Genomic DNA, 26,110 nt, shown 5'->3' on the forward strand with positions numbered 1-26,110 from the left:
TTTGGAGAGTTTCCAGTATGGTGAATGCATCCACATGCTAGGAGGGTAGAGTACCCCACCTCCATAGAGAGAGAAACTCCTATACTTGAAACCCTTCCACACCTCACTCTATGTACCTCCTCATCTGACTTTCATCTGTATCCTTTTTTTTTTCATCTGTATCCTTTATCATATCCTTTGTTATATAATAAACCAGTGGACATAAGTAACTCCCTAAGTTCTGTGAGCTGTTCTAGTAAATTATTAAATGCAAAGAAGGGCTGGGGGAACCCCTGATTTATAGCCAGTCAGAAGCAGAGGCCCAGGCTTGCAACTGGCATCTGAAGTGGGTGTAGTCTTGTGGGACTGAGCCTTTGACCTGTTGGATCAGATGCTAAGTCCAGCTCTGTAGTGTCAGAACTGAATTGAATTATGGGATGCCCCACTGGAATTATGGAGTTGATGTGGAAAAAAAAAACACACACACACATTTCATGTCAGAAACGTTATGGGTAAAGGAAACAAGTTCCTTTTACTTGCCAACCCTCATCAACCTTGATGTGGAAGAAGATGGGGAAACAAAGGGATAAACTGCCCTGCAGAAAGAGTAACAAAAAAATGAGAAGTGGTGTTCCAACAGCAAATGGGGAAAGACGAGAGATGCAAGAACAGGCAGCGGCACTGGGACAAGAACACGGCAAAGAACAGGGGCCTACAGAAAGAGAGAGACAATGAAAAATTCCCTCTGATGGAGAATGGCCAATAAATTTCAAGAATCATTGATGCTGAGTTGAATTTAAAAGTTGTTTCTGGCCCTACACTATAAATACTTTCTCTATGCCTAATCCTTTGATTAGGAGTCTGACGTGCAGAAGAGCCTTGTGTTAGTGGTGCTTTGGGAGAATAAAGGAGAAAGGACAGTGTTTAGTGAGGGCAAATGTATTAACAAAGAGGGCAGCTCCTCTGGGAGGCAAGCTGTCAAGTATGACGGACACCCTTGTTCACCAGTATCTGTTTCCCCTCCATTTCTGGGTACAGAAGAGGATGATAGTTTCCCACTCTCTTCCAGCTCAGCACTGCCTATGTCCTTCTGTGATCAATGCAATATGAGCAGAAGTTCATCTGGGAAGAAGCATTTTAGAACCCATCCTCCTGCTACAGCCACCAGCAGTTTCCAGATGGCGACAACTCCATCAGCCTGTGAGGGAGACATGGGACAGGTCCCCCCCCCAAAACTCAATAGACACACAGCAGGAGCAAGAGATACATTTCTGTTGTGTTCAGCCACTGAGGTCATGGAGGGGCTTGATACTTCAGTGTAATAGGCCTGTCATAACAAATAATCTGAATGAGGCCACCATCAGAAGCACCAATAATATAGACTAAGAGGCAGACTAAAATAAAAGCCCCTCCTCCCAAAATGTCTTGGGGAATCTGTGAAAGGTAAGGACCTTCCCACAGTTTGTGGAGTAGAGATCTGAGGCATTTTGATTGCATATTAAAAGAAAGGTAAACTGCATATCAAAAACGGGTAGGAGGTCTTAGAGACATTTGGACTACATATTGATGGAACATTTATAAAAATCTACAAATCAGGACACAAAGGAATATCCAATAAACCCTAAAAATTGAGAAAGACACATTCTCTGACCACAAAACTAGGTAATACATTTTTAACAACAAACAAAAAATGCCACCTAGAAATCTTAAAACTCTCCCCTAAGTAACATCTGTTCACAAAGGAAATCTAAACTGCAATTGCATATTATTTTTTAAAATGACAAAAGGGACACTATATATCAACAATTAGTGGCTGCAGCCAGAGCCACATTTAGAAACAAATTTACAGCCTTTAATATTTTTATTAACAAGAATGAAGGAGCGCCTGGGTGGCTCAGATGGTTAAGCATCTGACTCCTGATTTCGGCCCAGGTCATGATCTCATGGTTTATGAGATTGAGCCCCAGCACGGAGCATGCTTGGGATCCTCTCTCCCTCTCTTTCTGTCCCTCCACTCTGTCTCTCGAAATAAATAAATAAACTTTCAAAAAAAAAAAAAGAATGAAAATCAAATAAGCATTCAACTTTAAAAGTTAGAAAAACAGAATAGGCTTAAGGAAAGAAGAAGGAAATTAAGATATTAAAAATAATGAAATAATTAATCCAAGAGCTGGTTATAAATAAAGACATATTCTTAGCAAGTCAATTAAGAAGTAGCTAGCACAGAAAATTGGGAATGGGAATGGGAACATATCAGTTTATAGAGAGAAAATAAAAATTTACGAGGACAAGAGCAAAGCCAGCCTAGCCAATGGGGCTGAGGGGGGAACCAAGGGGAAGGAGGAATATGTGGTGTCACTCAGCCATGGCCTTGTTTTGGAAAATGGCTGCCCATCAGTGTTGAATGTTAGCATTTAATTTGGTAACGTCCAGAGAGAATCATATTTCAACAAGCTCTATGCATAATGAGACTACAGGAAGCAAAATTCTCAACATAGAGAACAATCCAATTCTGCTTTGCCGTTTTGGGGAGGGAAACAACAGATACATTTCTTCATGACTGTTCATGGTGCATCATCACATATCACACCACCCTGGATCTGGATGGTTGCCTCACACTAGGCCTGGCTCACAAAGTGTCACTGGTTATTGGAGAGGTGGGAAGGAGCCACAGTCTACCAGGGGAACAACCTGACCCCAAGGTGTGGCACAACAGGTGTGTTAAACCTCTGTAGGTGGTAATGATCAAGGCCTTCCCTCTTCTTTCATGGCCAGGTCAAGCCCCTCCTCCAGCTTGAGCCCTTACTTAAAATCTAACTGGTAAGAATTTACCCTAATGCAAACTATGGACTTTGGGTGATAATGATGTGTTAGTATAGGCTCATCAATTATAACACATGTAACATTCTTGTAGGGGATATTGATAATGGGGAAGGTTAAGCAGGTATGGGGGCAGGAGGCATATGGGAAACCTCTGTAGCTTCTGCTCAGTTTTGCTGTGAACCTACAAATGCTCTAAAAGAAATCTATGCCAAAAATCTAACTATCATTTGCAGCTCTGACGAGGCGATCGCCACCTATTGTCCTTTGGCATTCACTAGCTTTCTCTCCCACTTTCCTTTCTCTCTTTCCCTTCTCTCACATCAGACCAGTCTGACCACCCTTGAGTCAGGAAGTCAGGACCATAATCTCAGCTCCTCTACCACATACCCCAGCCAGTTGTGGACTTGAAGGCAAATCAGTTCATCAATTTTGACATCTCTTCAATCAGCAATTAAAATGAGGATATTGGTTTGTATAAGTTTTCAAACTATCCTGAGAACACTGAAGGTTCTAAAGAAATGAATCAGTCATTCTATGAGCATTTGATTCCATCTGTTCTATTTGAAAGACTATAATAAGCCATGCTTTTAATATCCCTAACATAAATATGTCTGAGATTACCAATACCTTGTGCTAATTCTTCCTTTCCTGCTGCAGACTTGAGAACTGCCTAAAACATGTCCTGGGACAGGAGAGTTCTATTTCTGAGCTGGTAAATTTTTTGAGAGTAAAGCCTGTTTGTGTCTGTTCACATGAAAATGTACCATCAAGTCCATCACCAACAAATATGTGTGCTGGGCCCAATAAGACAGCTTGAGAAGCTCAGCTCCAATCAGAGCCAGGTCTTGACATTGCAAATCTAAGTGTTGGGTGTTCTTATATAACTTTATTTATACATACTGTTTCTTTTGGGGGAAGTAGAATAGTTACTGTTAAAAAAGAGAAATGGTCTGCTGGCTGAAGAGAGAGCCTTTTAAGAGAAAATATGAGATACTTATGACCAAAGCGATCAAGTTCAAAGTGAAGCATCAAGTCAGACTCAGCCAGTACCAACTGATCCTTCAACTCTTTTTGGCTACAGAACAACAGTGACACAAACAGGAGGAAGGCCACAAAAACTCAAAAGACAAGAAAATACAGTAGCTATTATCTATCTTTGGAACTCACCTCCTAGGACAACAAAATCCATTCAAGTTCTTGATATGCTTTGTAGCAAACCCTGGCAAAATAGCTTTAGAGTCTCTGCCATAGAACATGTATCTAATGAGCCTGAAAATGAGGTTCTTGGCTACATTCAATCTAAAACATACATCATAATGTATTTTTTAAGTTATGTAATATTTAAGTTTGACAGTGCATGTTTAACATTGCCCATGAGGGAAAAACACACGCTCTCTTGTAAAAGCTTATTAAATCTTATACCACAGACCTTGTCATATATGCATTAAGTGAAAAGCCTACTTCAAAAATATAGTGCTGCTGTCAGATAGCACAGTCCACCCAAGAATCTAAGACAGTGGATTTAATGACTTAGCTAAGTAGGTCAAAATTATCACTGCAAATCACATCTTATGATGGATTAGGTTCCCAAGTCCATTAATATGGGCAAAATTAGTTAAAGTGAAAATTATCCTTGAACATCTCAATGGCTAGGAAGAATAGAGCTCTATGTATTGCCCTATACAGTAATGTAACGTGGACAATTATGTAACATGTACATTGTAACATATGACTCACAAAAGAGTATGTGCAAAATATAATCTGGTCATATTACCCTGTTTCTCTAGGAGTCGGATTACCATGAGATACATGCGAACATAAAGAACCTGCTCTACATGAAATGTTCAGGCTTGTTGATGGAAATGAAGGAATTTATGGTTCTCTTTACGCTGCTTCTTGGACATGACAATCACCCAGGTAATTTATAAGGGAGAATACATGCTTTGAAACCCTTAACATTAATACAAGAAGAGAAGAAAATGTTTTTTCTTCTCAATAGGCATGTAAAATCTCAAATAAGTTTGTAAAATTTGGAAATACTTCTCTTTAAAAATAAACCTATTTAAAAATAAACCTGGTTTTAAAAACCCAGGAGTAGAGACCTCCCAAAAGCATGGTTGTACAAGTGTCATATGACTTCACTCATATGAGGACTTTAAGACACAGAACAGATGAACATAAGGGAAAGGAAGCAAAAATAATATAAAAACAGGGAGGGGGACAAAACAGAAGAGACTCATAAATAAGGAGAACAAACAGAGGGTTACTGGAGGGGTTTGGGGAGGGGGGATGGGCTAAGTGGGTAAGGGGAATTAAGGAATCTACTCCTGAAATCATTGTTGCACTATATGCTAAATAATTGGGATGTAAATTTAAAAAATAAAATAAAATAAAAGCATGGTTGTAGCTTATTTAAAGCCATCCTTGTGCATGGCGAAGATAAGCACAAGCTATTAGAAAGGAGGCAATACTTTTCAAATCAAAGTTTTAATGTGTCAAACAAATGAAGACGTCTCTTTAAACATTCCCTTCTCAGAATTCCTCATAATATTTTGAGGAGTAAATCCCAGAATATTAGTTTTTCATTACAAAATTTATTGCCTGTGGGGCACCTGGGTGGCTCGGTCAGTTAAGCATCTGACTTCGGCTCAGGTCATGATCTCATAGTTCATGGATTTGAGCCTCACATCTGTGCTAACAGCTCAGAGCCTGGAGCCTGCTTCAGATTCTGTGTCTCCCTCTCTCTCTGCCTCTCCCCTGCTCATGCTCTGTCTCTCAAAAATAAACATTAAAAATTTTTTTTTAAAAGTTTATTACCTGTTTAAAGGCAAGGTGCTGGTATAAATATTTCAAATGAAGCAAGAAATTTTTCTGACTTTATTTTTCTGACAAGAAACTTACCAGACACCTCTGAAACCTAACAAGAGTACCCTAGCTTGCATATATTGTTAATATTTTTAATAAATCAAATGAGCTTAATTTGGCAATTTAGTTCACAATATTATCTGTTTACACATCATTCTACACTGACAATGAAAGCATTTGGATTTAACATTCCAAACAGCATGCATTTGACATTTTAAAACTCTGTGTAAATATCTGATAGAAGTAACAGCTAAAGAAAAATTTAATAGCATTGGACATTTTGTAATATTAAAAGCACACTGACAAGAATTTTCTATCAAACACTAAAGATTTAAATTGGGCTGAGTTGCTTGTTCAATCAATTCCATCCAAATTGAACACTTGGAGAAAAAAAATGAATGCTGTTGTTAGATGTTGCCAATGATTCAACTGTGGAAAAAAAGCATCAGCAAATGCTATGTAGAAGGTAGGCTGGTGAGCAAAACTAGGCAACATCCTAGCAAACATAGAAATCACAGTTTGGTACAAGAAATGGGCATTGACCAGAAATACAGAAACATTGTACATGTACCTGTGATCACTGCTATTTAGCAGAGACACCCATGCCAGAAAATCGTATAGTTGAAGGATTTAGCCACCTGGTAAAGCAGGTCTGAGACAGCTTCCCAGTGGCAATGACATTTGAGCTAACACTACAAGGAAGAATGAGAGCAGGGCTTAGGGGGCGGAGCACAAGTGGTGTTGGGAGACTAGTTAGAGGCCCTGCAGGTGTCCAGATGGGGTGATGGGGATGATGAGGCTTGGAGTTGGGGCATGAGGAGATGGTGAAAAGTACATGGGTTTGGGAATGTTTAGGAGACAAAAAAAAAAAAAAAAAAATCAAACAGGACTTTATGGTGACCTGGATGTGCCCTCTGGTTCTCTTTTTATAAGCTTTGGATCAGTTAATGAAACTGAACCTAAGATTTCAAGGTGAACTGTTAAAGTGCCCCTACACTACTCTTGCTATAGGTTTGGGTTCTGTTTTGCTTTGCTTTGTTTCTTATTCCCACACCCCTTTTCCAGACAGTGCCACAAAATACAGAATCAGAGACTGAGCAAGTATATGCTATGGGAAGGTCTTCAGAGTACAGGAAATGGTGCTTAGACATAAAGGGGGCTGGTCTCCTCCTGAGGCACAGGGCACATCCCTGCGGCATTTCTTTTTTTTTTTTTTTTTTTTTTTTTTTTTTTTTTTTTTTATCCCTGCGGCATTTCTAACATCCCAGCACAAAGCGGGGAAATGCCATGTGCCATCCACTGCCACACTATGGCCTTGGAACACACCCCCCCCCCCCCCCCCCCCCGGAAGAGCAGCTGTCTGTGCTGACTAGGAAATTGCCTGCCCTTCCCTCTTGAGAAAGCACAGCAGATGCTTTTTATATAATGTCCAATTACTCCAAGGAATGTCATCATTTTTATGATTAATCAGTTGCACACATTCAGGGACATATGTGAGATGGGTATTCAAGGACAACAAAAGACCCTGCAGAGAGGAGATAAATTGAGCCCAGCATCTGTGGCCAATATATACAGAAACAAATTAACTGTATATATTGCATAAATACCTCTCTATGTAGATTACTGCCAAAACAAGGACTAATTTAATCTAAATTCATTGTGAAGCAAATCTATTTTTTAAATCTACAGGTTATACAAATGGTGAGGAAAAGTTGTAAATCATAAATATCCCCTTGACAGAACTCAAATAATAATGAGCTAGGGAGCCTGCAACTGTGACGATCACATATAAAATAGCACCCAATAAATAAAAAAGAGTTTCTGTGCTCAAAAGGATTCTTTCAAGAAAGAATCAAATCAAGCAGGAATATTCCAACTTGCTTTGTAAGGCCCAGCTCAAATGTCAGCCCCTTTGTGAAGTTTTCTCTTATCTCTTGAGCAGAATTAATAGGCCTCTCCTCCGAGCCCTTACGACACTTGTCAGCGGGTAGTGGAATTATTTATCATGGGGTGTCTCTCGGGTGGTTCTCTTCGATTTCATTTTCCTAGCGTACAACCCAACTTCCTTCTCATTCTGCGGCTTTGAAGAAAATGCAAACATGAGAAGCATTGACAGTAGAGCTGGCAGCTGCTAACACCAGGAAACTGTCCATGGGGCCAGGCACTAACCCCATGCAATCATTCCTTTCATCCTCACAATGATCCAAATGACAGAAGTCCCACCAAGATGAGCAAACCGAGCAACAGAGGTGAAAAGATGTGTCCTCAGCCACACAGCCAGTAAGTGAGGACAATCAGGATTCTAATTCAGGCAGTCCCACTCTGCCACCCTGCAGACTGGGGTGAGATGGGAAATCACTGGCCTGGGAGTCCAAATACCTGGAGTCAAGGTCTTTATTTGGTAGTTTACTAGCTGTGTCATCCTAGGATACTCACTGAGCACTCTGGCCTCTGAGATTCCCCCTACAACTCCACAGTTCCAGGTTTCATCCACACCCACCTGTAAAACAGCAACCGTCCCCTTAGTGGCTGGGCTTCCCACCAGTAAGCACAGCCTGCAGCTACTGGATTGGCATCTCAGCCAAACATTTTTGCTGAGACAAATGTTTCTGGCTGGATTTACTGGGGCATTCTTTCTTTCCTGGTGTCCTTACCCATCTTGCAGCTTTTAGGCTAAGTGCTGGGAGACGGCAAAGGTTTAGCAGATGGGTTTTCCTCGGCATTGCCTGAGGAGGTGGCAGCCATCTCCTACTGGGCATTACAGCCACCCTCAGACCTCTGGTGAAGCCCAAGTTGTTAAAAAGAGGACCAAGAAGTTCATCTGGTGCCAGTTAGACTGATATATCAAAATTAAGCACAACTGGCAGAAACCCAGAGGCACTGACAATAGAGTGTGCAGAAGATTCAAGGGCCAGATCTTGATGCCCAACATTGGTTATGGGAGCAATAAGAAGATAAAGTGCATGCTGCCCAGTGGCTTCCCAAAGTTCCTGGTCCACAACGTCAAGGAGCTTAAAGTGCTGCTGATGTGCAACAAATCTTACGGTGCAGGGATTTCACAACGTCTCCTCCAAGAACCACAAAGCATTGTGGAAAGAGCAGCCCAGCTGGCCATCAGGATCATCAATCCCAATGCCAGGCTGCGCAGAGAAGAAAAGGAACAGACAGACAGCTTATGCGCATGTCGGATTTGTGTTAATAAAACCTAATACTACAAAAAAAAAAAAATGTTTAGCAAATGGTTCCTGCACTCCAGAACTAAGAGCTTAACAAGGGATTCGAACAAGGAAACCAAGTCTCAAGATACAATCCAATGCTGTAGGGCACGTGCTCACCCACTATGCCACATAGTCACTCAGGCAAGAGAAACTCATCCTGGCTTCTGCTACATTATTACCCTTCTCCTTATACCTTCTGTACAATATTTTGTGTTCCAGGGACAGTATCTTTGGGTCAGTGACTTGGGAACCCCTTACAATTTTCAGAGTGCCCTTTCTGAAACACCATTCTGTGATAAACAAACGGTTTCCCTTGTACTAGGGGGATTAGAAATTGAAAAAATTTTTTCTGTATAGTATGTTAACTACCAAAATCATATAGGAGCATTTGTTCCTTTCAGCTGCTGCCTTTGGATATGAGGCCAGTGTAACCTGTGTTTTTTTAGAAATGTATAAGAGTGGGACACCTGGAGGACTCAGTTGGTTAAGTGTCTAATTTCAACTCAGGTCATGATCTCATGGTTGGTGGGTGAGAGCCCCGCGTTGGGCTCTGTGCTGACAGCTCAGAGCCCGGAGCCTGCTTCGGATTGTGTCTCCCTCTCTCTCTGCCCCTCCTCCACTTGCACTCTGTCTCTCTCTCTCAAAAATAAATAAAAATGTTTTAAAAAATTAAAAAAAAGAAACATATAATGGCATAATGTTTTAAAGGTTTTTAAAAATCTTGACATGTTTTTGCTGAAAGGAAAAACAGGTGTTTTGACATCCCAGGTTGATTACCTGCACCCAGAATGAAGGAAAGACCTTATATACATAGCAGAGAATGGAGAATAGCTCAGTTTCCATGATTGTTTTCCCCAGGCCACTAAGCACTCACTTGCAAAGCACATTCCTATTCTTAGGTTTGATGACCTGATTGCTTTATCCTGTGGGCCCTTTCCTCCTCCTCACCTATCTCCAGAAGTAAGATTAGAAATGTCACATATTTGGGGTGCCTGGGTGGCTCAGTCGGTCAAGCATCTGACTCTTGATTTCGGCTCAGGTCATGATCTTGTGGTCTATGGGTTCAAGCCCTGCATCAGGCTCTGTGCTGAGAGCATGGAACCTGTTTGGGATTCTCTCTCTGCCCCTCTCCTGCTCGCTCTCTCTCTCTCTTAAAATAAATAAACATTTTTTAAAAATGTCACATATTCAGAGATCAAAAGGAAACCTTTTTTGGAATCTGTTTATGTCTCTGGATCTTTCTCTTTGACATTATTGTCTGCTGTATTCTTCAGGCTAAGCTAGGCTATGCTGCACTAATGAGCTTTCCTTCCCCTGGCCTGTGTGCTTTCCCTGATCACACAAAGTAAAAGGGGAGAACCAAAGACAGAATGAGACCCTTTTGGCTCCTTCTCCTAGTAGGCTCTTCTTTGCAGGTCCTACCTGGGAATGGAGGAATGCGTTTTAGATCCACTGGTGATTTGAATATGTGACCACAACAGTGATCATTGAGGACTCTGGCATTGACAAGGCTCTCCTAAGTCACAAGGCAGCATCCATTGTCTCTGAGAAGGTGGGAGCCTCTCTTTTCACTGCTTTAAATGTTGACCAGAAGAAACAGCGATGCTTCCACAATGCATTCCTAATGTATTACTCTATTACTCTAAACCTGGCAGCTATATATTTAAGGGATTTGGGGTTATAGGGAGGGAAGCTCCAAATACCATTAGAGCACATTAAAGAAGATGAAATTAGCTTAGGAATGTAAGCACATATCAAGCCATTAAATAATTTAAAAGGCACTTAGGGTAGCATTGAGCCATACAAGTATGAGCACTTCAAACTTCTTTGGTTGAACTGAGCTAAAATGTTTGGTAGGATTAAACTTGGAGACTGGTGCAAAAACCCTGGAACTCTACAGAAAACATTCTATCATGTGGACACATTTTTTTAACAAGGGTGATCTCTTGGTCACTAATGCCATAGGAAATTGTGTATGTGGCAGTCATGGCCAGCTGCCTAGACAATATCACCTCCCTTTCTTCCTTCCTAACAGAATCTCAATTTTGTCCAACATACAATGTGTCCAACAAAAAACCTGTGTTTCTGGGGCACCTGAGTGGCTCAGTCAGTAGGTGGCCGACTCTTGGTTTCGGCTCAGGTCAGGATCTCATGGTTCATGAGTTCAAGCCCCACATCAGGCTCTGAGCTGCCAGTGTGGAGCCTATTTGGCATTCATTTTCTCTCTCTCTCTCTCTCTCTCTCTCTCTCTCTCTCTCTCTCCCCACCCCTCCCCACTCTCTTTTTCTCTCAAAAATAAACTTTATTAAAAAAACCCAAAATCTACATTTCTCAGCATTCCCTGAAGCTAGAAGCAACCATATGATACAGTCCTAGTCAATAACGTGCAAGTATCAATCTGCTGGGAATTTTTTGGAAGCCCTAATTTCCTGATAGAAATGCTACTCCTTCTCCCTCACCACTTCCTCCTCCTCTCTGAATAGAAGGTAGTTGAGAGATAAGAAATGGAGTATCTGGTTTGCAAACTTTCAAGAGAAAGAATCCCACTGAATACATCAGAGCAGAGAGATAGAAGGAGCCCAGTCTACTGGTACCATAATGAGCTACTGTGTAAATCCCAGACTCTGACTTTGGAACTTTCTAGGTAAGGGAATAAATCCTTATTGGACTAAGCTACTGTGGTTGGGTTTCTGTTTCATGAAGTGGAGGCAACCCTTAATCAATATAGACACACAGACAGAAGTGTTTCCTGTCCAATATCACTTTGAAATTGGAAGGATAAACACAGGTGCTTGTTACAGGACCTTTCTCAACATTTTCTGTCCTAGGTACCTGATGATGCTTCAAGAGGGGGTAGAATACAGGGTCCTCAAATTCTCTTGACCATGGAAACTTTTATTTCATGTTACATTTCTTGAGAATAGTGTTTTACCAGATATACATTGGAAAGCAGTGTTTCAGGTGCATTTCTCTCTCTCTCCTGAACTAAGAAAAAAACATGCCTTTCTAGAGCAATACAAATATAAATTCTTAGAAAAAGTTAAAACATTGTAACTTTGCATACTGGGTTGAATAGTTATCTCCCTGAAATTCATGTCTCCCTGGAACCTGTTAATGTGACCTTATTTAGCAATAGGGTATTTGTAGAAAATTAAGAATAATTCATAGTGGATTAGGATGGGCCCTAAATCCAACGATGGGGGACTTTATAAGGAGAGGGAGATTTGGGTATAAAGAAACACAGAGGACACACAGGCACAGAGGAGAAGCCTATGTGATGATGGGGGCAGAGATTGGAGTCATGTGGCTGCAAGCCAAGGATACCAAAGACTGCTGCTAACCACCAGAAGTCAGGAACAGGCAAGGAAGGATTCTTCCTTTACAGCCTCCAGAAGGAGCACGGCCCAATGGAAACCTTGATTCCAGACGTCTACCCTCCAGAACTATGAACAAATACATCTACAGTTGTAAGCCATCCAGTTTGTAGTACTTTGTTAAGGCAGCCCTAGGGAACTAATATGCTTTGTGATGCTGTAATTGTAATAAAGTTTAAATCATTGTAAATTTGTCCCTGTGTCCAGGATGAGGATGAAGCGTCAACATGGGTGGAGGCCTGGCTCAGCCCCACCCGTCTCCTCTACCATATTTAAGATTCTTACAAGGAACTTACATTCTTCCTGTCTTTTTCCCTTGAAACCAAATAGGATCTTGAAAACTGTAACATTAAAAAAGGGAGAAGCTGACATTTAGAAAGAAAGGTCCTGGACAGCCACCGCAGTACCCTAAGCTCCACAGAGGCAGCACTGGGGCAAGTGAGAGCCAGACGGGTACTGGGAGGCTCTGCCACATTGAGGAAAATAATTAAACATGGGCAAAGGAGATCCTAAGAAGCCCAGAGGCAAAATGTCATCATATGCAAACTTGCAGAGAGGAGCACAGGAAGAATCACCTAGATGCTTCAGTCAGCTCAGAATTTTCTAAGGAGTACTCAGAGAGGTGGAAGCCCATGTGCTCAAAAGAAAGGAAAATGTGAAGACCTGGTAAAGGCAGACAAAGCCCATTATAAAAGAGTAAATGAAAACTTACATCCCCCTCTAAAGAAGAAACAAAAAAGAAGTTCAAGGATCCCAATGCACCTAAGAAGCCTCCTTCGGCCTTTTTCTTGTTTGGTTCTGAGTATCACCCAAAAACCAAAGGAGAATATCCTGGCCTATCCGTTGGTGATGCCGCAAAGAAACTGGAGAGGTGTGGAATAACGCTGCCACAGAGAACACGCATCCTTATGAAAAGAAGGCTGCTAAGCTGAAGGAAAAATATAAAAAGACTATTGCTGCATACTGAGCCAAAGGAAAGCCTGACACAGCAAAAAAGGGAGTCGTCAGGGCTGAAAAAAAGCAAGAAAAAGATGGAAGACAAGGAAGATAAGAGAGGAAGATGAAGAAGATGAACAAGTTCATCCTGGCGTAGTTTTTTGTTCTGGTCTATAAAACATTTAACCCCTCCCCCTTCCTGTACACAGCTCACTCCTTTTAAAGAAAAAAACTGGAATGTAAGACTGTGTAATATTTGTTTTTAAACTGTACAGGGTCTTTTTTTTTTTTTTTTTTTTTTTGTATAGTTAACACACTACCGAATGTGTCTTCAGGTAGACCTATCCTGGTGGTATCTTTAATAGCCACTAACTTTGCCTGGTCGGTATGGGGGTTGTAAACTGGCATGGAAATTTAAAGCAGGTTCCTGTTGGTGCATAGCATTAATTAGTTATATATGGCGATGGTAGTCTGATGCAGTTTATACAAAATAATTGTTGTTCTTGGGGCGCCTGAGTGGCTCAGTTGGTTAAGTGTCTGACATCAGCTCAGGTCATGATCTCATGGTTCATGGGTTCCATCCCTGCATTGGGCTCTATGCTAACAGGTCAGAACCTGGAGCCTGCTTCAGATTCTGTGTCTCCTTCTGTCTCTGCCCCTCCCCTGTTCTCTCTTTATCTCTCAAAAATAAATAAACATTAAAAAACTGTTGTTGTATTAACTGAGTACCACTCTGTAATTGCAAAAAAAAAAAAAAAGTTGTAGCTATTTTGTTGACATTCTGAATGCTTCTAATACAATTTTTTTTTTTGAAGGGAGGGAGGACAGATGGACAGAAAATCCTGAAGAACAACTTTTCAGCAACCCTGGATTTGCCAGTAATTATGGCCTCACCTTGGGTCAGAGTCTTGTCTTCTCTCGGTTTCATCTGTGTGCTCTCTAGAACTCCAGGGGTGGACTGGAGGGTCTGCCTGGCTCCTTCTGCTTTGACATGCCAGAATTCCAGTGGGAGCATTTCTCATATATAGGAACATCTGATGCATGTTTCTCAGAAATAAAGAATTGCAGCCCCTTGCTAATGGTTGGGGCTCCTTTTAGAGCTTTCCTGAGTTCATTTATATGCAAGAATATTACTTCCTAGGATATTATAACTGAGCAAGAGAAAAGACTGAAGTGTTATGCTTGGTGTAATGTTTGCCTTGGCATATTGGACGTTCTTAGAGAGGACTGGTTCTCTAGAGAAAGGCGTAATACTAATTACCAGGATAATGGTGACTGTGTATCTCCTTTTCCCACCCTCAAGAGAAACTCACACTTATAAAGCTAACTAAATTGGGGCACCTCAGTAGCTCAGTCAGTTAAGCACCCAACTCTTGACTTCAGCTCAGGTCATGATCTCACGGTGCGTAAGTTCAAGCTCCACGTTGGTCTCTGCACTGACAGTATGAGGTCTGCTTGGGATTCTCTCTCCTCGTCTCTCTCTGACCCTCCCCTGCTCTCTCCCTCTCAAATAAACTTTTAAAAAATGATAAAAAAAATAAAGCTAAGTAAATTACTCCCATTACAAAAGATGTCTTTATTTTACCAACAAGTTTACTAAGAATTTCCTTTAACATTAACAGTGTAGCAAAGAGCTCAACCTACTCTCCAGTCTAAACAACCCCACATCCTTGAGACTTTCTTCATATGCACTACTTTCCATCTATAAGACCATGGTCTAGCAGACCATGTAGGCTGCTTTTTCCTGAACCCCAGCTACTTGTCATCATAGGTTGTAAGGGTGAAAAACAACACAGTGCAATACTCTTGAAACTGACCAACACAGAGTAAGTTTAGGAAAGGAATACATCTTGGAGCCAGAAGGTTGTGTTGTCAATGTATCCTATAGGTTACCAGAAATTCAGGGGTGAAAATAAAGAATCCCTGCTTTGCACAAGGATGCACAAGACACAATGTCTTTGTAAGGTGCATCACAATATTATAATTATCAGACACTAATATTTTTAGCATTTTAAATGCATATAGCCCTTGCCAAAAATGGTTTGAGAATGCAAAAGAGACTATAAATTCTGTAAGATGCACAGAATTGGACGTTGACTTATGGACATTTGCAATATAATTTGTGCTTAGCAAGGACACCAAAACCTTAAAATAACATCTCCATAATTCTCTAAGTATATCAATAGCCCTACTGACAACCATATTTACAACAAAGGAGAAAAATAAACCAAAAGAGTAAATTGGGTTTTTAAACTGTTCATCTATGTAGCATTACCTAGAAATAAGTTTTCCTCATCTAAATAATGAGATTAATAATACTTGACCTTATACAATTGTTGCGATTAGAGTTTTAATAATAAATACAAAAACACAGCACTGTCTTAGCCCAAGCTGCCATAACAAAATACTATAGGCTGGGTAACTTATAAACAACAGAAATTTATTTCTCACAGTTCTGGAGGCCGGGCAGTCCAAGATCAAGGCACCAGCAGATTTGGTGTCTGGTGAGAGCCTGCTTTCCAGTTTATAGACCACTGTCTTCTCACTGTCCTCACATAGCAGAAGGGGCAAGGGAGATCTCTGAGGTCTCTTTTATTTATTTATTTTTTAAATGTTCATTTTTGAGAGAGAGAGAGAGAGAGAGAGAGAGAGAGAGAATGAACGAGTAGGGGAGGGGCAGAGAGAGAGGGAGACACAGAATCTGAAGCAGGCTCCAGGTTCCATGCTGTCAGCAAAGAGCCCGAAGCGGGGCCTGAACCCACAAATCATGAGATCATGACCGAGCCAAAGTCAGATGCTTAACCAACTGAGCCACCCAGGCACCCCTCTGAGATCTCTTTTATAATGTCATTAATCTCATTATTGCAGAGCCCTCATGACTTAATCATCTCCAAAGGCGCCACCTCCAAATACCTTTGTATTAGGGATTAGATTTCAATGTATGAATTCTGGAGAGGCATTAACATTCAGTCTATAACAAATCATTAACACAGCCTGATATGTAGAAAGTGCTCAATAAATTTTAGCTACTACTATTATGATGGAGCCAAGTGAAAGATTTGGGATATGTTTTAGAAAATTAAGCCAATTGAATTTGCTGATAGATTGGATGGGAAAGTGAAGAAAATAGAGAAACCAAGAAAAATTCCAAGATTTTTGGTATGAACAACTGGGAGGATAATGTAATACAGAAAAAAGTGGGTTTGAGGAAAGAAATTAAGACTCTGCTAGGGTTGTTAGGCTTGATCTGAGTTACCTGTAAGACGTCCATGTAGAAACGTCAAGGAGGCAGTTGGGAATACAAGTCTGTAGCCTCACTGCTCAGCACCATTCAAAATAAGATCCCAAGACCAGCAGCCTCAGCATCACCCAGGAACTTGTTGGAAATACAGAATCTTAAGCCCTACCTCAGATCATTGGAATCAGAGTGTGCATTTTAACAAGATTCCCAAGTGATCTGTATGCACAATAAAGACTAAGTAGCACTAAGCTAGAGTTCTCAGAAAAAAGAGACCAGATGTAGCTTTAGACCAGAACCTAAAGCTAAGGCCTGGAAAAGCTCCCCTGGGGGAAGCAAGAATAGGGGGCCCAGGGTAGAGTCATGGGACTCTCCCACATTCAGAGGTCTAGTAGAGGTAAATGGAACTCCACAGAGGAAGAAAGAGAAACATCCAGTGAGGCAAGGGAAAACCAGGAGAGTGAAGGGTACCAGAAAGCCAGACAACAAAATGTTTCAAGAAGAGGTCCACTGTGTTGACAGCTGCTGATAGGTCAGTAAGATAAGAATAGAGAAGAGACCATTAGACTTGGCAATAAGGAGGTCACTAATGACCTTGACAAGAGCAGCCTCAGTAGCAGAGAGGGGACAAAAGCCCATGTGTAGACAGTGGGGAAGAGAAAGTGAGGCAGTGAGCAAGGCAGTTCTTGCAAGGAGTTTTGTTGAGAACATAAAAGAGAGAAATGGGGTAGTAGCAGGGGTACTTAGGGTAGGAGATACTAGAGCATGCCTGAATGCCAATGGGGATGTTGAAAGGCGGGGCGGGGCGGGGGGGGGGGGTAGGGAGGAGCTGACAATGCAGAAAAAAGAATGACCAATTGCTGGAGTGGTGGTTTTGAGAAGGTACGAGGAAAGGGGGCCCAGATCCCAGAGAAAGGATGGTGCCTAATAAAAGCAGGACCACTCAGCTCATTGCTTCTGTCTTTCAATGAAATTGGAGGCACCTAGCAAGATGTATGGGAGTGGGAGGAGAGGATATTTTTTTTAAAAGAGGAGTGAAATACTCATTTTGGAGAGTGGGAAAGTGAATGTCTCAGGATTACCACGTAGTACAGAGTACTTTTTTGAGATTTTTGGCCAGGCATTGAAGAAAACCCACACTTTCCTATAACATGCTTCATTCCCCGCCCCCCCTCAAATGTCCTCTTCTATTGTGTAAGCATGAATTATGAAAAAGTACATCTTCTCCGTCAATCCTTATTTTTCCTGTGGCAGTTTATTATGTTAAAGGTCACCATCAGCAGAGCAAGCCTAGACAAAGGAGTCATCTCAGAGCCACAGGAAGATGGTGATATGGAAGGACAGAAGGTTTCTGTCCCCTCCATGAGATGCATGGCTGGGGGTAATGCAGGAATTAATGACATGAAAACACAAGATGTTTCAAGAAAGGAAGTTTTCCTTCTCTTCTCACAATGCCCCAAGAACTACTAGGAGATCTCTCATGAGACTAGCACTTTCATAAACAACACCATATACTGTTAATTGCCTTTAATTGAGTTTTGAACAAGCCCAAAGTCACTAATGCCTCCTTGGTTACCTTCCTTCCTCCTTGGAAGCCAAGCTCATTGAACAATCCCATAATTCTTTGCAGGATTCCCTAATCCAGCTACATGAAGCCCATTTCTGTGATCCAAAAATAAAAAATCCAAAGGCTCACTCTCCTCTGAGCTCACTGTTCTCTCACAGCACACATCCCACATACTCAGGGCCTTGGCACAGTGTAGATAGCCTCTGTACAACCTACGGCCACTTCCATCTACTTGGAAGCCCACGGCTCCCAACTGGACAGACTTCCCATCAGCCCCCTTGTGGCTATCCTCCATCACTCTTTCTTGGTCATTCCCCTCACTCACGGATGACTTCACCATCTTCCCCTGGGTCACTAGGCCTTCTGATTCCTGATGACTTCAACATTCACTCCCATGCGGTGATACACCCAACACCCAGCCTCACATTTCCTTGGCCTCTCATGCCAGCCATGTCTCCTTCTACCCCAGTCTCAGTCATCTACTCCATGGTTATATACCCTAGATCTTGCTGCCGCCAATAAGTGCACCATTTCCAACATCTGGATTTTACATCCTCCTCCTTGACCATCTCCTTCTAGCCCATCTACTCTGATTCTCCAATGTCTCTGTGAACTTCTGCTCATTTTTTCACTATCTAGCCTCAAACTCCACTCTTCACATCCTTCCTTATCTTGCTTACATTAACTAGCTCCACTAGGTAATAATCCCCTTGCAAAATACCTCAAATTCCTCTTTTCCATTCTCCTCCGCTGTTCTCACCTCAAAGAGCCCTACCTTTGGTCAAATGCTATAAGGCCTTGCTTCCAGTATACATCTGAATAGTTGACCTTTGCACACAGCTGTGCAAACTAGACTTATTTCAAAACTCTCTCTACACCCTTTCAAATTATTTCTAAATATTACCAAACAGCCTGCCCTTCCTTGGTGTAGACTCTTCAAGGAGATTGTATCCTACTTTCTCACCTCTCCTCAAATACCCACATTGGCCTCTTCTCTCTTACTAGAATGTAATCTCCTAGTTCACAGAGGCATGCCCAGCACTTGGAACAGTAGATGGACATAGAGGGTGTTAAGTAAACACTTGTCAACTGACTAATTGATACTCATAGTCAAACCATAATAAATTTACCTACTACTGTGATAAATTATTCATTGTTGCTAATATACCTCAATCACATTAAACATTTTTATTGCTATAAAATGTACATAGCATAAAATTTATTATCTCAACCATTTAAAAAAATTTTTTTGAACATTTATTCCTTTTTTGAGAGACAGAGAGAGACAGTGTGAGTTGGGGAATGACAGAGACAGAGGGAGACACAGAATTTAAAGCAGGCTCCAAGCTCTGAGCTGTTAGCACAGAGCCCGACACGGGGCTTGAACTCACAAACTGTGAGATCATGACTTGAGCTGAAGTCAGACGCTTAACCCACTGAGCCACCCAGGTGCCCCAACCATCTTAATCATTTTTAAGTGTACCATCCAGTCATAATGTTGTGTAACCATCACATCTCTAGATCTCTTTTCATCTTGTAAAACTGGAACTCTATACCCATTAAACATTAAGGCATTAGAAAATTTCCCCCACCCAGACCCTGGCTACCACCATGTTACTTTGTTTCTATGATTTTGACTACTCTAAGTACCTCATATAAGTGAAATCATAGTGTATTTGTCTTCCTGCGACTGGCTTATTTCATTTAGTGATATCCTCAAGGTTCATCCTTATTACAGTATATGTCAGAATTCATATATATATATATATATATATATATATATATCTGTATATATACCTGTATATATATCTGTATATATATATATATATATATATACACACACACACACACCATGTTTTCCTTGTCCATTCATCCATTTATGGCCACTTGAGTTGTTTCTGTGTTTTAGCTATTGTGAAAATGCTGCTATGAACATGGGTATACAAATATCTCTTTGAGTCCCTATATCAATCAAATTTAAATACATTTTCTTGGGGCGCCTGGGTGGCTCAGTCGGTTGGGCGTCCAACTTCGGCTCAGGTCATGATCTCGCGGTCTGTGAGTTCGAGCCCCGCGTCGGGCTCTGTACTGACAGCTCAGAGCCTGGAGCCTGTTTCAGATTCTGTGTCTCCCTCTCTCTCTGACCTTCCCCCATTCATGCTCTGTCTCTCTCTCTGTCTCAAAAATGAATAAACGTTAAAAAAAAAATTTAAATACATTTTCTTGAACGTTTATGTAACTCTCCTTTCCCTTCTGCCCAAAAATTAACAGAAGGGGTGATCCGGGCCAAACATCTATTTTAAAGAAATATTTACTGAACTAAATGTATAAAGACCAGTACTTGGATTAAAAAAAAAAAAAAGGATCAATATTATAGCTGTTTTCCTCCTTTCCTCCATCAGTTCCTAAGGGGGTAGTTCCTCATAATGTAAACCACAAAATCTTCCAGGGAAGAGCTCAAGAAGCAGCCTGGGTAGGAGGGAAGGATGAGATACCCTAGCTCCTGACTTCACCCTCTCCAGCCCTTCCATATTACCTTCCTCTTAGGCAACTCTCCCTACATCCCCCCATATGGCTCCTCTCCACCCCCATTATGCTTCTGCTCCCCCTTTGAGACTAAAGAAATATCCCTTCCCCTGTTTGTTAGAATGGCAGAAACTTGCAGACATTTAAAAGACAAGAAACAACCAAAAAGATACTGTGGCATTCAAGCACATGAAAAGATGCTCGGAGTCATTGACATTAGGGAAATGCAAATTAACACCACAATGAGATACTACCCATATCTATCATAATAGCTAGAATTTAAAAAAACAAACTAGCAATACCAAGTTTAGAGCAACTAGAACTCATACATTGCTGGTGGGGATGCAAAATGGGGTACATTTTAGAACCAGTTTGGCAGTTTCTTATAAAGTTAAGAATACACTTACCATACTACGATGGAATCCCACTCCTAGGTACTTATTTACCCGAAAGAATGGAAATACACAAAAATCCGTAAGGCAATATGTACAGTGGCTTTATTCATAATCATCAAAAACTGGAAACAACCCAAATGTCTTTTAACGGGTAGATAGCTAAAGAAACTGGTATAGCCATCCAAAGAAATATTACGCAGCAATCAAAAGAAATAAACTGTTAATATTTGTAACAACATGGATTAATCTCAAAAAGATTATACAAAGTGAAAGAAGTTGGACACAAAAGACTACACTGCATGATCCCATTTATTGGACATTCTGGATAAGGCAAAACCAGATGGGTGGTTATCAAGGGCCATGGGTGGATGGCGGAGATTTACTACAAAGGGGCACATGGGAAATTTATTCTATCTTGATTGTGGTGGTTGTTACATGAATGTCTATATTTGTCAAAATTCATAGAACAATACATCTAAGAATAGTGAATTGTACTATATGATGTTTATTATAGCTCAATAAGCTTGACTTTAAAAAGCACAGCAAATAAATTAAAAAGTCACCTTCTTTTGCATAATACAGGGGACACAAAAGTAAATTATGTAAATTATACTAGCAACACAAACAGCATCAGAACAAATCATTTTTACAGAACTGGTTTCTGATCCTACAGAAGCAGCACTCTAGCCTTGAAAAAGCCCATATTTATATACTACCTTGCCTCATACTCCTGTCAGGGTACCATCTGGGAGTTGGGCAGTCATTCATCTCAGCCCTCCTTGAACAGGGCAAAAGGACCTCACCCCAAATCCACAACCACCTGGGCCCTCTTATTGGCAGAAACAAAATGACTCATCCTGAAAGAGCCCACCCTTGCTGCCTCATCCATGTACCTCAGCCATACCACCTTACAGGCACAGAAGCAAAAATACCAGTAAACTGTGGGATGACATACCATGGTAATTACAAAACGAGACTGGAGACCTTCTTTCTCAAACTCTAACTCTGAAAGACTATTTTAGCAGGTAAAAGATAACGGAGAACCTCAAATAGGAGAGACACCAAGATAGTTATAGATCAGCATGTAGACTTGCTCCGCAAATAGAAACGCTGCTTTCTTGGCTTTGCTCCTCATTTCCCAACAGACTTGACCTTTCTGGGGATGCACCCACCCATCCATAAAATCCTGATGAACCCGACTCAGCAATGGAAACAAGGCTCCTTTGCATAAATAAGCTAGAGATCTGCTTTATAACATTGTCTACTTAATTAAGTATTGCTTCCTGGATGTCCCAGTTGCAGAATCTATGGATTTTTATCCCATTATTATAAATTAATAGATTTGTCCTTTAACAATACTCTCTAGCTATTTTCATTTTGTATTTGAAGTTAACTAATGTTTAACATCATGGTTAAGATGAAAGTCTCCAATCTTAATAAAACAGCAAAGAGTATAAAACAGTAGAAATTTTTAATTATGGAAAAATTTGAAAATATGCAAAATTAGAGAGCATTCTATATAATGAACTCCAAGTAACCATCACCTAGCTTCAGAGTAGATTACAATTTTCCTGAGTGTCTGGGACATGCCTCTTGTTCCAGTGTGATTATTAAGAGCACCTCCGTTCACTCTAAAAAGTGCCAGTTTAGATAACAGATTATACCCAACCTCAACAATTAGCAATTTGTAGTCCATCCCAATCCACTCATCTCCCAATAAAAAAGATTTTGAGATAAATCATAGACGGTGTTATCATTTGATCCATAAATATAATAGACTTTGAAAAGCAGATTTTAATTCTTTGACATCCTTAATCTTGATAGATATTCAGTATAACAAGTACAGGCTTCAAACAGTTGGCAACAGTTTTCACAGCTTGTAACTTTAACAGTTAAGATATATAAAGCAGGAGCCCCCAGACTGTGTTCTGTCTCAATGATCATTGCTAAGGCTGAAAAATGAAGCAATAATCTCCAAATTCGATGGAAACATAGAGGCAACTGAAACTTCTTGTCCATCATAACTCCAGATTTACTTTCTGAACAAAGAACCTTTGGTACCCACAAATCCTTCCTTCTCAACCAGGTTTAAAAAAAAAGCTAGCAGTCCCTTTCCCTGGAGGATGCACACTGTTAGTGAGTTCACTAACTTTCTGTATCTAAATCGAGTACTGGCAACTCTGACATATGATCTCCCTAGCACCTGGGCAATAACTACAACCCAGGGTCCCTAGAGAAGCTTCTGTCTTCTCTTAGCCCTCATTTTATCCCGAGCTCTTTTAGACTATTAGCCAAACCCTTCTAATTTGCCATTTGCCCTTTTCTGAATAGAAACAACTGAGCTTGTTAGAACTGTACATAAGCTAAGAGTCATTCATTTTAGAGTGGAGTAGAAGGATGCTTCCGTATTTCTGCACTATTCTAGATGTGAGAAGATACTGGAATTGAGCTGATACGTACTGCACACATTTGAAGTCGTTTTCACAACAAAGAAGAGCAAACTTCACTAGAGTTTGAATTTAAATCATGTCATTGTCACTAGTTTATTCTATTGCTACCATGCATGGCTTGATGAAAACTAATGACCGTGGCTTCTAATTCAAGATGGCAGGCCTAATCCCACCTATCCCTATGTTCCTCTCTCTCTCCTAAGTCTCCAGTTAAATTGATCATAAGGGAAGAAAAATGCACAACCCTACAATGATGAAGTAAAAGCAGGTGGTTATCAGAGGAGAGATTTCAACAACTTTCTGGAGGACAAAAAGCAGATGGAGAACTGGTGACTAATGTTTGAAGCAAAAGAAGCCTCAGCCCAAATTTCAGGCAGAGGATGCTGGAGCCAAGGAAGCAGATGATCTGTGGCAGAGCCTTGAAGGTGTCCTATACTCTGATATGGCAGGCATGATAAAGGGCAGGAAGAAAAAAGAGACTGAATAAAGGGGTGCAAACTGCACATCTCCGTGGAGCAGCAGGCCCCCCCACCAGCCGCTTCTCCTGTGCTCAGTCACAGGACACGGCCCTGGCCAAGCGCTCAGCTATAGATCCCTCTGTATCTCAGAGGGATCTGGAGGGGTCTTACAGAAACTGAACCCTACAGGGGGTGAAACAGGGCAGCTGTGGTGGTGATGGTGTCCCCAGGGTCACTCTGTGTTTGCCACCTAGGGGCCCAAAGGCTGGAATATCCCCTGAAAAGGATATGAAATCCTAGCATATTACTTATTGTGCAGTGAACAATATCAACCCAGTTAATGAACAGTTTAAAAGTTTTCAGCATTTAGAATCACCATAATTATAGACAAATCATAGATAGCAACTATGGCCATGGAACAGAATGAATATTTTATCAACTTTGATAATGCAAAAGTAAAGGGAAGCTAGAGGGAAGGAGGAAGCAGGGCAAGAAGAGGCGGTGGTAATAGCCTTATGTTATACACAGTAGAGAGTCAAATGACCTAGTCAATAGTCCATGGAGTGAAAAATCAGATTTTAATAAATGCATTGTCTGGAGCAGCAGGGATGACGAGAGAAAGACAGTGAGGAGATGTAGGCATGATGTAAATAAATTACATCCTTGACTTTCATGGCAGAAGATCACTAGATGATGATTGAAGTTGATAAATTCAGAAACAGCAGTGTATGCATATTATTTTGAGATACAGAGGGAACTACAGCAGAATGGGAAACACAGCTAAAAGCAGTTTGCCGTTATGTAGATAAGGATTTGGGGTGGGGCAGGGATTGTTGCTTTCTGTTAGAAGCCCTTCGGTCCTGTCTGATTTATTAACTATGCATATGCATTGCCTTAAAAACAGTTTAAAAGGCGGGGGGAAGGAGAAGAAGAAAGAAAACTAACAGTACGACTTATGGAAACGCAAGAAAGGAAGTCTCATGCACAGCACAGCACAGCACGAACAAGCATGGAATGGGTTAAGCTGCATAACTATGGTAACAGATGTAGCTAATTTGGGACACAAATGAGGGTGTTGGAAAGATCTAAGAGAAATGTGGTGCTAAGAGGGAAGACGAATAAATTCTAAATAAAGGACTGTTGAGATAATCTGTATGGATGCTCTGCCATCTGACACAGTAGAGGAAGAAAGAACTGTACATGCCCTCACTTTTCGAGTATCTTTTCACCATAAATTTTTAAAATCAAAAGTCAAGAGATTCTTATATGGACTCCATGCTGAGTAAAGAAAGCAAACATAACGAAATTCATAATAAAATATGGGCTGAAAATCATGTCCCTTGTTAAGTGAAATTCTGTCTTCATAAAGTCCCTTTGCATTTCAAAGTTAAATAACTTCACTTGCTCTTCGAGAAAAACAGTTTATAAATGACATTCAAATGCACACATATTGACCTTCCCTTCAATACAATGATTTGCAATGGAGTATATGCAGTTAAGTAACCCTTCCAAAATTCCACAGAAAATAATCAAAGGAATAGAAAAATAGGAAGAAATCTGCATCACTTCTGGTTACTGGGAAGGCTGCCATCCATGTGGCAGAACCTGTGAAGAAACGGCATCTTTGCAATATCAACTCTTCCCATCCAGAAACATGACATTCGATTTCTGAAATAGTGGTGGCTCATATGTTCTGTGAAAACGTCCACTTCATCAAGATTTTCATGTTAGGATATAATAATGCATAGTGTTATGATTTCAAATCTTCTCTTTGTTACATATATCATTTCTAGTATTATTGTTTTTATCTTAATCAGGCTTGCTAGAAGTTTGTCTATTTGGTTGGCTTTCTGAAAGAAGCAACTTGCCAGATACAAAGTGGGGGGGCATGTAAGGTGGAGGAAAGAGGATGAGAAAGATGTGGAAGCTGGTGGGGAGCTGTGGAGAAGGGGCATGTCCAGAAAGATGCTTGGTCAGCCTACCTAGGATGTGGAGTATGAAGGAAGAAGATGTAAAGCAGATCTAAGCAAGGAATTTGGGCTTTATCCTGAAAGTAATGTTGAGATTTGCTTTGTTTCAGCAAGATCACTGTGGATTGATGGAGTTCAAGTTGGATGTAGGGAAGACAAATGGGAGGCTCTGGAGTAACCCAAAGTTCTACCCAGGAGCAGTGTGGCTGATAAAACACAAACCCAAGCAAACTAGCCCAGGCAAGATGGAAGGCAACCTCATCAACATAGGAACCAATATCTAGCTGGGCCTCATGGAAGCTGCTAGAACT

The 26,110-nt window shown here is 40.9% G+C and overlaps 1 protein-coding gene and 1 pseudogene across 7 annotated transcripts in view; one reads left to right on the top strand and one right to left on the bottom strand.

Moving 5' to 3' along the window:
- The window catches only part of ADD2 (adducin 2), a 103,661-nt gene that overhangs the window by 71,544 nt on the left and 6,007 nt on the right, over positions 1-26,110 (bottom strand). The window contains exon 1 of one of the 7 annotated variants that reach the window (XM_042932615.1): positions 8,104-8,124. The exons of the other annotated variants lie outside the window; for them this stretch is intronic. The gene's annotated coding sequence lies outside the window, so the exon portion shown is untranslated. Of the gene's footprint in view, positions 1-8,103; positions 8,125-26,110 lie in introns of those variants that run through there. 7 annotated transcript variants of the gene reach the window in all.
- Positions 12,753-13,372, top strand: LOC122215244 (annotated as a pseudogene).

Source organism: Panthera leo, chromosome A3 (genome assembly GCF_018350215.1).
Source record: "Panthera leo isolate Ple1 chromosome A3, P.leo_Ple1_pat1.1, whole genome shotgun sequence".
Classification (NCBI taxonomy): domain Eukaryota; kingdom Metazoa; phylum Chordata; class Mammalia; order Carnivora; family Felidae; genus Panthera; species Panthera leo.